Source organism: Bos grunniens, chromosome 16 (assembly GCF_055505025.1).
Source record: "Bos grunniens cultivar Pamir isolate PY7600 chromosome 16, Bosgru_T2T1.0, whole genome shotgun sequence".
Classification (NCBI taxonomy): Eukaryota; Metazoa; Chordata; class Mammalia; order Artiodactyla; family Bovidae; genus Bos; species Bos grunniens.
Genome location: NC_141180.1, coordinates 67001517 through 67017914, shown reverse-complemented (window position 1 = coordinate 67017914; position 16398 = coordinate 67001517). Strand labels below are relative to the sequence as shown.

General features: G+C 36.4%; 1 long non-coding RNA gene across 1 annotated transcript in view; it reads left to right on the top strand.

Moving 5' to 3' along the window:
* The window catches only part of LOC147356952 (uncharacterized), a 785341-nt gene extending 780887 nt beyond the window's left edge, over window positions 1–4454 (top strand). Inside the window, exon 6 of the long non-coding RNA XR_015143672.1 lies at window positions 3300–4454. This is a non-coding gene — a long non-coding RNA (uncharacterized LOC147356952). The remainder of the gene's footprint in view (window positions 1–3299) is intronic.
* Window positions 4455–16398: the final 11944 nt, after the last annotated feature.

Genomic DNA, 16398 nt, shown 5'->3' with positions numbered 1-16398 from the left:
GTCACAGAGACTGATTCTTTCCTGCCCATTTTTTTTCTTTCTCAGGATTGCTTTGGCTATTTCAGGTCTTGTGTGTTTTCATATGACTATTAAATTTTTTGTTGTTGTTCTAGTTCTGTGAAAAATACTATTGGTAATTTGACAGGGACTGCATTGAATCTGTAGATTGCTTTGGGTAGCATAGCCATTTTAAATTGTATTTAATTCTGATTTTTATTTGAATTATCACATCCACATTTGTTAGTGGCTATCATTTTGGACACCATAGTTTAAAAGATTTACAGTTTGTTCTGTTTGAAAAGACTATGCCTGACCAGCATACCTCTCAATCAAAATTTGATTGATTCTGATTGCTGAATTTACTTTCTTAATCCTCAAATTTGTAACCAAATAGATTATTTTTCTTTGAGCTTTTAAAGACATTATACATAGGGATTTATATAAGATAATAAAACCTAGAGTATTCTTAGTTTCCAGTGTTAGTCTTCATAAAGTCTTTAAATTTGTTTTCCATTGTTTTTCCTCTGTCGTGGCCAATTCTTTGTGACCCCATGGACTACAGAATGCCAGGCTTCCCTGTCCTTCACCACCTGCCAGAGCTTGCTCAAACTCAAGTGTGTCAAGTCAGTGATGCCATCCAACTATCTCGCCCTCGGTCATCCTCTTCTCCTCCTGCTTTCAGTCTTTCCCATAAACTGCTTGCTTTGAATTTGCTTTTGCTCATTCACTTGAACAAAATTGAGTTCTTGTTTTGTTCTGAATTGTTTAGAAAACTCTTTATATTAAATGTTAACATAATATTATAGGTGGACTTCATATTAGAAAAAAATAATAATTTTAAAGTGTTAGGAATTATATTTAATAAGTAGCACATATTTTCTTTAAAATATTCAATTTCTTTAAAAAAAAATCCAAATTATTAAAATAACTGGGCTATGACTCTCTAGGGAATGATACTAAATTGAAAAATTACTAAAACAAAATGTAAAAGAAAAATATATAATGTATATGGTATCTATATTATAGAAATAAATATATAAAATACATTTGTATACATATGTCATCTTTATGAATAATTCATCTATTCCAATCACTATAAAAGCAAAGATTGATTGCTTAATAATTTTAAATATAACTAACATATGTGAATTCCCTAATGGTTGCTAGAAAAAGTGATCTCCATAGTAAAATTATAGAAATTACTCTACAGTATTATAAAAATAGTTTAAAATTATTTTATTATGTTATGCTAAACTGGCTGCTCCAAATAGAGTCCTTACCTGCTCAGTCACTTTGGTCATGTTGCTTCAGTCATGTCTTATCATTTACAATCCTCTGGATAATGAAAGGCATTTTAATAAAATTGGAGCATTTCTCTTAAATGGAGATTTTCTAGAGAAACTACAGAGGCAGAGGGTCCATAGCAATTTATTGCTATCCTAAGAGCCTCAGAATAAACAGATGACTACACAAAATTGAAATCTTCCCAAAACTTAGGAGATTAGCTAATGTGGTTAACTATCTTTTATACACTCTTGTTTATTCATACATTTTTTTCTCCACTAATTTAAGGTTATGTACTCTGACTTATTCTACATATTCTCTTTAGTACTTACCATTTTTGTGTGTGTAAGTTTAGGTAGAAGAAAAGTGCGGCAGCAGATAAGATGATTAGATAGCATTATTGACTCAGTGGACATGAGTCTGAGCAAACTCCAAGAGACAGTCAAGGACAGGGAAACCTGGTGTGCTGCAGTCCTTGGGGTTGCAGAGTTGGACACAATTGAGCAACTGAACAACAAGGCTGCAATTACTGGGTGGAGATCCCAATATAACCCAGTAATTCAGTACTCCCAAGTTTATGAGTATAGCTAATTTGAAAATGTTTCATCAAGATATGGTGCGCTAACTTTATCAAAAATAATGCTTTTATATATAATACATAAATGAAGAAAATATTTTTAAAATTAAATAAAACAACATTAACTATGACATACATCTACAGCTCCTCCAAGGTTTATTGATCTTTTGTACATTTTTATATATTTTCCCTTTGTGGAGACCAGGCTCTTCGACTTAGCCCTAATTAATTGTTCCATGAGATTATTCCAAAGGGACAACTAACCAAAGCTCTTTTCTTAGAGTCCAACAGGGTCAAATTCACCCAAACTAAACAACTTGAGGTGGTTATCAACCAGTGTATTCCTTCAGGCTGATGTGGTATAGATTAAGCACTGGAAGAAAAAGAAAAGGAAAATGCTCGCATATTCTTTATCTCCTAAATTAGAGAAAACTAAATAGGGTTGGCATAAAGTTCAACATTCAGAAAACTAAGATCATGGCATCTGGTCCCACACTTCATGGGAAATAGATGGGGAAACAGTGGAAACAGTATCAGACTTTATTTTGGGGGGCTCCAAAATCACCGCAAATGGTGATTGCAACCATGAAATTAAAAGACGCTTACTCCTTGGAAGGAAAGTTATGACCAACCTAGATAGCATATTCAAAAGTAGAGACATTACTTTGACAACAAAGGTCCATCTAGTCAAGGCTATGGTTTTTCCAGTGGTCATGTATGGATGTGAGAGTTGGACTGTGAAGAAAGCTGAGCACCGAAGAATTGATGCTCTTGAACTGTGGTATTGGAGAAGACTCTTGAGAGTCCCTTGGACTGCAAGGAGATCCAACCAGTCCATCCTAAAGGAGATTAGTCCTGGGTGTTCATTGGAAGGACTGATGCTAAAGCTGAAACTCCAGTACTTTGGCCACCTCATGAGAAGAGTTGACTCATTGGAAAAGACTCTGATGCTGGGAGGGATTGGGGGCAGGAGGAGAAGGGGACAGCAGAGGATGAGATGGCTGGATGGCATCAATGACTAGATGGACATGAGTTTGAGTGAACTTCGGGAGTTGGTGATAGACAGGGAGGCCTGGCATGCTGCGATTCATGGGGTCGCAAAGAGTCGGACATGACTGAGCGACTGAACTGAACTGAAATAGGCTTGGACTTTATTTTGGTTAACCTTGGAGGAATCTCTGCTATTGTAAAGAGTGCATGCCACACCTAGATTGATACTGTAAGTGAAATATCCATCTATATAGCGAGTAGAATCAGGAAGTGATAGGACTTGTTTCATTGTTTATAACTGGGAAAACTTGGACCTTTGTTTCAAAGTGTTTTTATCCATTTTGTAAGTTTATTATATAGCCATTTTGTAATTCTAATTTGGTTTGGTATTATTTGATTTCTGTTATCCAGAGTCACAAATGCTGTAACATGGTTATGTCTCCAATAGGTGATTTAGGATGAAGCCATGCTGATCAATATGCAAAACAGGACACTCCATCTCCTCAGATGAAAGCTTATTTTCAGTGAATTACAGTAGTAATTGAATTACAGTAGTAAAGATTGGGATAAACCTTGATGTTCATTGCTATGTTGTTGATTAATAAGTACAAAAAAGATTCAAAGATATTCAAAGGACTCGTTGTGTGGTAATACAACTATTAATCACCAGATCAAGCTATAAACTTGTTCAATTGATAAAGTCACCTTAGTGAACTCAGTTTTGCAAGTGATTAATGTCATTCTCTCGCTTCTAAAAGCCAACCAATTGAGGACAGACAGACTCACTCCAAAAGCACACCTCTGTCTGCCACTTAATCAATGATGGTCTCATAGGAGTAGTCACTTTTCTATAGATGGTATCAGTCCATTTACACTTCTGTATGTCCACCAATTTCTAAATTCAGTAGTTCACAAATACCTTAGGTGAGATGAGCAGACTTACCATCTCAGAGAGACTATCCTTGGCCACTGTATCTCTCCCTTAGTAGATCAGGAATGGATTCAGTCTTTGTGTGTCTGTTTTGATGCTGACAGTTAACAGGTTTTAATTATCTTTGATGATATTTCTTTGATGATACTTGTGCCAGAATAAATTCTTTTTATTTTTTAGGACCACATACCTCTTGAGTTTATTATTTTTACCTTAATGATTATAGATTATTAAAAGAAATTGAACTGTATTTGATTTTAAAAATTGTGTTACTTTCTGGTATAGAGCAAAGTGATTCAGTTATATACACATAATAATGTTTTGTGTTTTCATATGTTTTATTTTCATATTCTATTCTATTATGATTTATTAAGCATTTGAATATAGTCCCTTGTGCTCTACAATAGGAACTTGTATTTTGTTATTATGCATAAAAGAATTTGTATCTGCTAATCTCAAACCCCTATTTTATCCCTCCCCCAATCTCTTTCCACTTTGGTAACTATAAATTTGTTTTCTCTTTGTGAATCTGTTTCCGTTTTGTAAATAGGTTTATTTGTATCATATTTTTGATTCTACATAAAAGTAATATATGATATTTGTCTTCATCTGACATACTTCACTTAGTATGGTAATCTCTAGGTCCATCCATGCTGCTGAAAATGGTGTTATTTCATTCTTTTATTTGGCTGAGGAGTATTCAAATGTGTACCTGTATTTAATTCACTGCATTTAATATAAAAGTGGATAAAATTTCTTTAAAATCTTACTTGTGTTTACTGTTCGTTTCACATTGAGACTTATCTTTCTAAGTCTTAAGTTCAGTTCAGTTGCTGAGTCGTGTTTACTCTTTTTAACCCCATGGACTGCAGCACCAGAATTTCATGTCCATAATCAACTCCTGGAGCTCTCTCAAACTCATGTCCATCGAGTTGGTGATGCCATCAAACCATCTCATATTCTCTCATCCCCTTCTCCTCCTTCCTTCAATCTTCCCCAGCATAAGGGTCTTTTCAAATGAGTCAGCTCTTCACATTATGTGGCCAAAGTATTGAAGCTTCAGCTTCAGCAGCAGTCCATTCAATGAATATTCAGCATTGATCTCCTTTAGGGTTGACTGGTTTGATCTCCTTGTCGTACAAGGGACTCTCAAGAGTCTTTTCCAACACCAAAGTTCAAAAACATAAATTGTTCACCGCCCAGCCTCTCACATCCATACATGACTACTGGAAAAACCATAGCTTTGACTAAACAGATATTTGTTGGCAAAGTAATGTCTCTGCTTTTTAGTATGCTACCTAAGTTTTTCATAGCTTTTCTTTCAAGGAGCAAGTAAGTGTCTTTAAATTTCATGGCTGTACTTACAATTGGCAGTGATTTTTGAGCCCAAGAATATAAAGTCTGTCACTGTTTCCACTTGTTCCCCATATATTTGCCATGAAGTGATGAGACCGGATGCCATATCTTAGTTTTTTGAATGTTGAGTTTTAAGCCATCTTTTTCACTCTCCTCTTTCACTTTCATCAAAAGGCTCTTTAGTTCCTCTTCACTTTCTGCCATAAAGGTGGTGTCATCTGTGTATCTGAGGTTATTGATATTTCTCCTGGCAATCTTGATTCCAGCTTGTGCTTCATACAGCCCAGCGTTTCTCATGATGTACTCTGCATATAAGTTAAATAAGCAGGGTGACAATATACAGCCTTGACATGCTCCTTTCCCAATTTGGAACCAGTCTGTTGTTCCATGTCCAGTTCTAACTTTGCATATTGACCTTCACACAGGTTTCTCAGGAGGCATGTAAGGTGGGCTGCTATTCCTGACTCTTGAAGAATTTTCCACAGTTTGTTGTGATTTACACAGTCAAAGGCTTTAGCATAGTCGATAAAGCAGAAGTAGAAAATTTTATGCAATTCCTTTTCTTTTCCTATGATCCAATGGATGTTGGCAAATTGATCTCTGGTTCCTCTGCCTTTTATAAATCCAGTTTGAACATCTGGAAGTTCGCAATTTGCACACTGTTGAAGCTTGGCTTGAAGAATTGTGAGCATTAATTTACTAGCATGTGAGATGAGTGCAATTGTGCGGTATTTGGAACATTCTCTGGCATTGCCTTTCTTTGGGATTGGAATGAAAACTGATCTTTTCCAGTCCTGTGGCCACTGCTGAGTTTTCCAAATTTGCTGACATATTGAGTGCAGCACTTTCACAGTATCATCTTTCAGGATTTGAAATAGCTCAACTGGAATTCCATCACCTCCACTAGCTTTGTTCATAGTGATGCTTTCTAAGGCCCACTTGACTTCACATTCAGGATGTCTGGCTCTAGGTCAGTGATCACACCATCTTGACTATTTGGGTCTTGAAAATCTTTTTTATATAGTTCTGTGTATTCTTGCCACCTCTTCTTAATAACTTCTGCTTCTCTTAGGTCCATACCATTTCTATCCTTTTTTATGCCTATCTTTGCATGAAATGGTCCCATGGTATTTCTAATTTTCTTGAAGAGATCTCTGGTATTTCCCATTCTACTGTTTTCCTCTGTTTCTTCTTTTCTAAGTCTACTACTCAATATTTTTTTCTAATTTCATCAGGTTGCTATTTATTCACATTATTCCTTTATTAGTATGGGAGTTCAGTTTCATTTTTAAAATTAATTTCCCTTTTGCTCTTTTCAAAATGAAACATGAATTTCTCTATTAATGTGTGAAAACCAGATGTTGTATTATCACCAACTGCTGTTTTTTACCTGATCTTCAACTTCCATACTAAATAAAACACTTGAGAATTTTTATTTCTTGATTCAGTATAATAATCACCTCTCTAAATTTATTATTTTCTTTATTCACAACAGAAGTTAATGACAATGTAAATTTTTAAAGAATATCCTTTCTGCATTAAGAATCATGTGTGTGCTGCATGCTCAGCTGCTTCAGGCATGTCCAGCTCTTTGGATCTCTATGGATTGTATCATGCCAGAATCTTCTGTGCATGGGGATTCTCTGGGCAAGAATACTGGAGTGGACTGCCGTTTCCTTCTCCAAGGGATCTTCCTGACCCAGGATTCAAACCTCCCTCTCATGTTTCTCCTACATTGGCAGGTGGATTCTTTACCCACTGAATCATTTTTAGTATTAATTTTATATCCCTAAGCACATTCTCTTCATTACCTCCACCATTGTTTGGCCCCAGGTAAATAACAGGGAGGGAACACAGCTCCACCCATCAACAGAAAATTGGGTTAAAGATTTACTTAGCATGGCCCTGCCCATCAGAACAAGACCCAGTTTTACCCTCAGTCAGTCTCTCCCATCAGGAAGCTTCCATAAGCCTCTTATCCACATCCGTCAGAGGGCAGACAGATTGAAAACCACAATCACAGAAAACTAAACAATCTGATCACATGGACCACAGCCTTGTCTAACTCAGTGAAACTATGAGCCATGCCATTAGGGTCACCCAAGACACTTCAGTATTCTTGCCTTGAAAACACCATGAAAAGGCAAAAAGTTAGGACACTGAAAGATGGACACCCCAGGTTGATAGATTCCCAATATGCTACTGGAGATCAGTGGAGAAATAACTCCAGAAAGAATGAATAGATGGAGCCAAAGCAGAAATAACAGCCAGTTATGGATGTGACTGATAATAGAAGTAAAGTCTGATCCTGTAAAGAGCAGTATTGCATAGGAACCTGGAATGTCAAGTCCATGAATCAAGGCAAACATGAAATAATCAAACAGGGGATAGCAAGAGTGAACATCTCCATTTTTGGAATCAGCAAACTAAAATGGACTGGAATAGGTGAAATTAACTCAGATGACCATTGTATCTACTACTGTGGGAAAGAATCCCTTAGAAGAAATGGAGTAGCCCTCATAGTCAAAAAAGAGTCTGAAATGCAGTACTTGGACATAATCTCAAAAATGACAGAATGATCTCTGTTCATTTGTGAGACATACCATTCAATATCACAGTAATCCAAGTCTATGCCCCAACCAGTAATACTGAAGAAGCTGAAGTTGAACAATTCTATGAAGACCTACAAGACCTTTTAGAATGAACACCCAAAAAAGATGTCCTTTTCATTAAAGGGGACTGGAATGCAAAAGTAGGAAGTCAAGAAACACCTGGAGTAACAGGCAAATTTGGCCTTGGAGTACAGAATGAAACAGGGCAAAGGTTAATAGAGTTTTGCCAAGAGAATGCACTGGTCATAGCAAACAACCTCTTACAACAACACAAGAGAAGACTCTACATGTGGACATCACCAGATGGTCAATACCAAAATCAGATTGATTATAGTCTTTGCCAGCCAAAGATGGAGAAGCTCTATACAGTCAGAATAACAAGGCTATGAAGTGACTATGGTTCAGATCATGAGCTCCTTATTGCCAAATTCAGACTTAAATTGAAGAAAGTAGGGAAAACCACTATGACCTATATCAGATCCCTTACAATTATACAGTGGAAGTGAGAAATAGATTCAAGGGGCTAGATCTGGTAGAGTGCCTGAAGAACTAAAGATGGAGGTTCATGACATTGTACAGGAGGCAGGGATCAAGATCATTCCAATGAAAAAGATATGCAAAAAGGCAAAATAGTTGTCTGAGGAGGCCTTATAAATAGCTGTGAAAAGAAGGGGAGTGAAAAGCAAAGGAGAAAAGGAAAGATATACCCATTTAAATGCAGAGTTCTAAAGAATAGCAAGGAGAGATAAGAAAGCTTTCCTCAATGATCAATGTAAAGAAATAAAGGAAAGCAATAGAATGGGAAAGACTACAGATCTCTTAAAGAAAATTAGAGATACCAAGGGAATATTTCATGTAAATATGGGCACAATAAATAACACAAATGGTATGGACCTAACAGAAGCAAAAGACATTAAGAAGAGGTGGCAAGAATACACAAAATAGCTATACAAAAAATATCTCATGACCCAGATAACGAACATGGTGTGATCACTTATCTAGAGCCAGACATCCTGAATGTGAAGTCAAGTGGGCCTTAGGAAGTATCACTGTGAATAAAGCTAGTAGGTGATGAAATTCCAGTTGAGCTATTTCAAATCCTAAAAGATGATGCTGTGAAAGTGCTGCAGACAATATGGCAGCAAATTTGGAAAACTCAGCAGTGGCCTCAGGCCTGGAAAAGTTCAGTTTTTATTCCAATCCCAAAGAAAGGCAATGACAAAGAATGCTCAAACTATTGCACAGTTGCAGTCATCTCACACGTTAGTAAAGTAATGCTCAAAATTCTTCAAGCCAGGCTTCACCAGTACATGAACCACTAACTTCCAAATGTTCAAGCTGGATTTAGAAAAGGCAGAGGAATTGGAGATCAATTTGCCAACATCATTTGGATCTCTTTTGAAAAAGCAAAAGAGTTCCAGAAAATTATCTACTTCTGCTTTATTGACTATGCCAAAGCCTTTGACTGTGTGGATCACAATAATTGGTGGAAACTTCTTAAAGAGATGGGAATGCCAGACCACCTGACCTGGCTCTTGAGAAGTCTGTATGCAGGTCAGGAAACAACAGTTAGAACTGGACATGGAACAACAGACTGGTTCCAAATAGGGAAAGGAGTACGTCTAGGCTGTGTATTGTCATTCTGCTTATTTAACTTATATGCCGAGTACATCATGAGAAATGCTGGGCTGGATGAAGCACAAGCTGGAATCAAGATTTCCAGGAGAAATATCAATATCCTCAGACATACAGATGACACCACCCTTATGGCAAAAAGCGAAGAAGAACTAAAGAGCCTCTGGATAAATATGAAAGAGGAAAGTGAAAAAGTTGGCTCAAAACTCACCATTCAGAAAACTAGGATCATTGCAAGTGGCCCAATCACTTCATGGGAAATAGATGGGGAAACAATGGAAACAGAGACAGAGTTTATCTTTTTGGGGTCCAAAATCACTGCAGATGGTGACTGCAGCCATGAAAATAAAATATGTTTACTCCTGGGAGGACAAGCTATGACCAACCTAGACAGCATATCAGAAAGCAGAAACATTACTCTGTCGACAAAGGTCTGTCTAATCAAAGCTGTGGTTTTTCCAATAGTCATGTATGGATGTGAGAACTGGAATATAAAGAAAGCTGAGCACTTTTGGACTGTAGTGTGGAAGACTCTTGAGAGTCCCTTGGACTGTAAGGAGATCCAAGTGGTCCATCCTATAGGAAAACAGTCCTGAATACTCAATGGAAAGACTGATGCTGAAGCTGGAACTCCAATGTTTGGCCATCTGATGCAAAAAAACTGGCTCATTTGCAAAGCCCCTGCTGCTGGGAATGACTGAAGGCAGGAGGAGAAGAGGAAAAAACAGGATGAAATGGTTGGATGGCATTAGCGACTCAGTGGAAATGAGTTTGAGTAAACTCTGGGAGTTTGTGATGGACAGGGAGGCCTGGCGTGCTGAAGTCCATGGACTCGCAAAGAGTTGGACATGACTGAACAACTGAACTGAGCTCAATTGAAGCATACTCTCAGTTATCCATTATAACTGTTTCCTTTTTTCATCTTTCTCTATTGAGAACTATATTCAGATTTACTAATTGCTAACTTAGATGTTTTGGTATTTTTAAAATGCTTATATGCATATATATTCTTTCAATATAATTCACTCTGTTAAGTAGTTGATGTTTTGCTTTAATGTAATATTTATCACATATAATATTAAGGATTAGTGAATGTAATTTCATTTATAAAGAACTTAGAACATGACCTAGGACAGAAATTTGTTTATTTTGTTGTTCCTATTTTTGTATTACTTTGAAAAAAACTTTTTTATGACCTTTATAATTATTTTTAGGCTTTAATCCTTTGTAGAAATAGACACATTCATATAAAACCTTTTATTTATACTGTTTTGTAAATCCAATTTTAAGTGAGTATATTTGTGTATTATTATATACATATATTCTAAATATAAGTACACAGGCATACACTCACACATGTATGTGAATATGGGTATATCTATGCTACATACATACATATGTGTTTTTTTGCACATATGTGTAGTGATGGATGATAAGATTAGAGAACACCATTATTTTAATATTTTTGCTACTCTATAACTTTTAATAGATTGGTTATGAGCATTTACTGAATTAATAAACAGGAGTGTGCCTATTTCCTCAATATTATTGTATACAATGTAGAATAATAATAGAATAAATTCAAGTTCTTTTTTAAGTTTTATAGTTTGGGATTATACATCTCAAGAGGAATGAAAACAAATTTCAGTAAAGGAAGAAACAGAGAATGCAATAAACCTTTACTTTTATAAATAAGGTTATCAATACCAACTTAAGTTTAATATACTTGGGTACATTTATAAAAAGTGATAAATCAAATTAAAATTTTGAGAACAGTGTTAGACAACTCTTGTTTGAACAATACTCTGCAGGATATCTGGCAGATATTCCATAATACTGTCAATTTCATAAGAAACAAGAAAGACTGAGCAAGTGTAACATCATGAAAGCTCAAGCCCTCTCTCTTTGAAGCCCATGTTCTTTTTCACAGTATTTTTTCAAGTGGTCCATTTGAGCTCTGTTATCCAGAACAGTGTTGGGTATTGGAGGCTCTCAGTACCCTGAAACTGAATATAGTTGGGACTAAGTAAAGATTATTTAAATGAATGTAAAGGGAAACTTGAGACCTCAGGATAATTTTTTTTGGCTTCACAAAGGCCATATGACTTCCTTACTTTTACTCGGATAGGAAATTCAAGATATCACTTTGCAAATTTACAGCGGTAGGAAGATACCTGAAGGATATGATATTATAGTTATTATTGAAATATTAAGTAAAAATATACACAATTAAACAATGCAATTCCAGCTTCCTACTCCTACTTGGCCACCCTGAACAAAAATTGATTGAATTCCAAGGTTTCTCCTTGGAATAACAGAAAAAAGAAATAATCTCACACTATCAGTTAATGACCACCTGCCCCTCTCCCCTACCAACCAAGGTAGCGTTTCCAGTGATTCTCTGAGGTTTAGCTCACTTGTCAATAAGGCCCACCTGTGAAAATGTAATTTTATTCTACTTTCATATTTCTTCCACTTAAATCTTGTGGACATTTAAATAAAACTTTTTTCTTTCCACCTGAAAAGTCAAAAAATAAGAATAAACAAACAGTACTTAGAAAAAAATAGCAAAAAAAAAAACAACAACAACAACAACAAAGTGATTAGAAGAAATCTTTCTTAGATTTATACAATGATTCTGAATAGGAGAATACTGCATCCATTAAACAAGAAGAATATTTTTTTATAAAGATTTAAAATTCAGGAAAAAAATCACAAAGAATGCTTAGGGGAAAAGATATAAGCATAGAATTAAAGTAACAATAGCAATGTTGGAAAGTGAAATGGAAAAAATCTCCTAGAAAGGAAAAATGCAAAAATGGTGAAAACTAGAAAAGAAGTAACCCAATTAAGTACAATAGATGGCAGAAACCACTATCTATATCCCAAAGAATGCAAACTTTTAGCTGAGAACAAATTCCTTTTAGCTAGCTAATTAAGTTCTAGATGGTACAAGGAGAAATACAGTGACTTCTGGGACACCTCAAATGGAATCAATCCATTGTTATTCAAGAATTCCTTATTTTCTCAAGGCTGCATTCTAGTTGTAATTACTGGAGTTCGAGGAACAATATTGAAATATAAGAGCCATTAATATAAAGAGCCATGAAATATAAGAAAGTCACAGGAAATGACAAGATAGCAAACAGTTATTTCCAGATATTCTAGGAATGACATTTGAACTGATTGTAGGTAATGGAAGCTAATATGTGTAGTATAATATATGTGAAAGAAAAATATATCTTTAATTTTGAAAACTTTTCACATATCACCCATTAACCCTGATTATATTGATTAAAGTTCCTAGTGTTCAGTTTCCTTGTCATTTGTCAGGTGGGGAATCAAACAACAGAGAAAACAGGATAACTTCAAGTCATTCAATGTGAAAACTCTGATTGTCATTGGATAGACAATTCTGGAATGGTACATTGCCTTAAGTTAATTCAGTGAAGCTAATAGCAAAATGATGGGTTTTTCAAAATAAGAGATAAGGGGAAATAACTTCCTTTTTATAATATGTATATAAAACTCACTTAGATAATAGCAATAAAACTGAACCACAATCTTAAATTTGCTTGTTTTCATGGGGGTCAATCAACAGGCCCAAGGGGTCTGTGAATCTATCCTGCAAGTTATTTGCCAGCTTTGGAATCTAGAGTTGTAATAGATTTAATGAGCCACTTTCACAGTACTTTTGCTAGCATTTTCACTTGTAGAGGTTATTTTATTATGGTAGTAAAAGCCATTGGAAACTAGTAGTGTTTTATTCTTCACCATATTAAAAAATTCCACTAGAGGAATACATAGGAGATATTATAGGTCCAATTCCAGACCACAAATATCACAGTAAATTGAGTCGCCCAAATTCTTTGGTTTCTTAGTGTGCATAAAAGTTATGTTTACATTATACCATAGTCTATTAAGTGTGCAATAGTATTGCATCTCAAAAACTGTATACTTTATAATTAAAATATTGTATTACTAAGAAATGCTATCAGGTGAGCCTTCAGTGAGCAGCAGTAGTAACATCAAAGATTACTGATCACAGATCACCATAGCAAATATACTAATAGTGAAAAACTTTAAAATATTATAAGGCTTACCAAAAAGTGACACAGAGACACAAATGAGCAAACGTCATTGGAAACGTGAGTGCCAATAGACTTGCTCCACTCAGGGTTGCCACAGACCTTCAATTAAAAAATAATAGTAATAATAATTATCTACAGTGCAAAGTGAGGTATGGCTGCATTTTTCGGAGTGAATCGGAATTATCTCATTGACCATCAATGACATGTTTACTTTGCTACTTACCTGTCTTGTGAGAGCACACACATGCTTTGGAGAATGCTAGTGCATTATTGTAACCTTTACATGTGGAGACTTTAGTTGCTCTCCCTGTGTTTGGTCCCTTTATTGAAGTCAGTATCATAGACCCGTAGACAGTCATTGATCTGAATTTTGCTTTTCTTCTGTCAAAAATAAGTGACATTTATACAGCAGGGAGAGCAACTCATCTGAGCATTCTTGCAATAAAATATTAGTAGAAACCTAGGTCTGTGCTCGGAGAAGGCAATGGCACCCCACTCCAGTACTCTTGCCTGGAAAATCCCATGGATAGAGGAGCCTGACGGGCTATAGTCCATGGGGTCGCTAAGAGTCAGACACGATTGAGTGACTTCACTTTCACTTTTCACTTTCATGCATTGGAGAAGGAAATGGCAACCCACTCCAGTGTTCTTGCCTGGAGAATCCCAGGGACCGGGGAGCCTGGTGGGCTGCCCTCTATGGGGTCGCACAGAGTCGGACATGACTGAAGCGACTTAGCGGCTTCAGCAGCAGCAGGTCTGTGCTACCAGAAGGTCTTTGGTCATATCACCATTACCGAGCTCCACTATGAAAATGTTAGTCGCTCAGTGACGTCTGACTCTTTGTGACCCTGTGGACTATAGCCCAACAGGTTTCTCTGTCCATGGAATTCTCCAGGCAGGAATACTGGAGTGGGTTGCCATCCCCTTCTCCAGGAGATCTTCCTGACCCAAGGATCAAGCCCGGGTCTCCTGCACTGCAGGAAGATTCTTTAACATCTAAGCCACCAGGAAAACCTATAATTCCAGTATACTGATCTGCTATACTGATGAAGTATCCTGCTAGGACCTAGGGAGTGAAAAGTAACGGCCACTCTCACTTCCTAAATAAGAAAAAATAATAATACCAATGCAATTTCAGGGTTCTAATAACAGAGAAGATTTTCTGAAGTTGCCGTGGTTTGGGCTATTTCAGCTGTCTTCTCCAAAGCATAAACCAAGTTTGCTCTACCTTGTACTCTTATCACTAAAGCATATTATATGTGATGGACAGGAGGAGCCCCTGGCTGGTATGGGATAAGGTGGAAGAGGATATTCCTGATGGCTCTTATGACTTTTATCTAGCAGTGCAAAAAAAAAAAAAAATCTCTGCTATGATATCAGCAGAATATATAGTGATTGTGGAAATCCTCTATAGGAGAATCAGATCTGATGGTTCCAAGGTTTTGGAGCACTTTCTCTTTCAGAAATTAACTTTTTCACTTCAGGAATAGATCTTGGCTTGCTCCTATACCCTTGATGAAAATATAAACCCAAATGTAGAAAACTAATTGGCCAAGTGAGCTAAAGTACCTGTCACAGATTGATATTAATTTATCAAGTTATAATTCTAGAGTAGCCAGAAATATTCAATGCTTGTCAGCAGCCCACATGGTCAATGTACCACCTCCTGCCCCACTGACATTCCTCCTTAAACAAATGCTGTTATATTTTTAAAACAATCCCATGATAAACCCCATGCGTTTAGCCGCTATACCAAACTACAAGAATATATAAATCCTAATATCTTGGGACTTAATGTACTCAGTGCTACTAGAGAGTTGTTAACTCTAACTCTCAGCACATAGAGAAAGAAAATATATAAATATATGTGGGACAAAATAATATACATACACACAAACACACACACTGGTGCTTCAAGTATTTCCCCTAGGACCAGAACACCTGGAAGGAAAAAGTCAAAAATACAGGTAGACTGGCACAAAATTCTGATGTCAGGCACAAGAGGACTTTTGCAATAGATCCATAAGTGGCTCAGAAGGTCAGAAGGAAAAACGGTAGGGACTCCGCCACCCTTCTCCCCATCCCCAGCAGTCAACTCTTTGGTATCACATCACCTTTGCTCTAAAAAGATAGATAGCCTTAGTTATATTTCTAACAAATTCTGTTCAGTATCAAACATTTGAACTAGAAGAGAATTGGAAACTATTTGACACAGAGTTTTTATTGCAAAAAGTCAGACATGACTGAGCACACACACAGACACACACACACACACATCCCCAAGACATAGGAGTGAGGAGGATCTTTTTAAAAATTACCATAGATCACATTGTCTTAATTTGCTTTCCATTTCTGTCATACCTCTGTCATTAATATCTTTTTAGTATTTAGTTCATATATTATCAATATCACTCAACATTTTGCTTCTAATTATTGCCTTCATTTTTTTATAAGCAGACATAAGGCAACTTTAGGGGGCTGATGAAATAAACTGATGGTACCATATACCCTTTTGTCTAAAGGCAACTGTTATTTGAAAATCATTAAATGATTTATTAAACTCTGTTCAGTTCAGTTCAGTCGCTCAGTCGTGTCTGACTCTTTGAGACCCCATGGACTGTAGCACACCAGGCTTCCCTGTCCATCACCATCTCCCAGAGCTTACTCAAACTCATGTCCATCAAGTTGGTGAAACCAAACTAGCTGTGCTAAAAACCTTGTGAAGTTGGGGTGAATTATCAGCCATATAAAACGCTCTTTTTCCTATGATGAGAATATATATGTCTGGGGACCAGGTGGTTGGCATAGCTTTCAATTACTGTTAACATAGGATATGAAATTGAGAGTGGGACCTTGCACCATTATGTCTAACGACACTTGAAAAAGGTGTTCTCTGCAGTCATGAGTTGAGGCTATATCTGT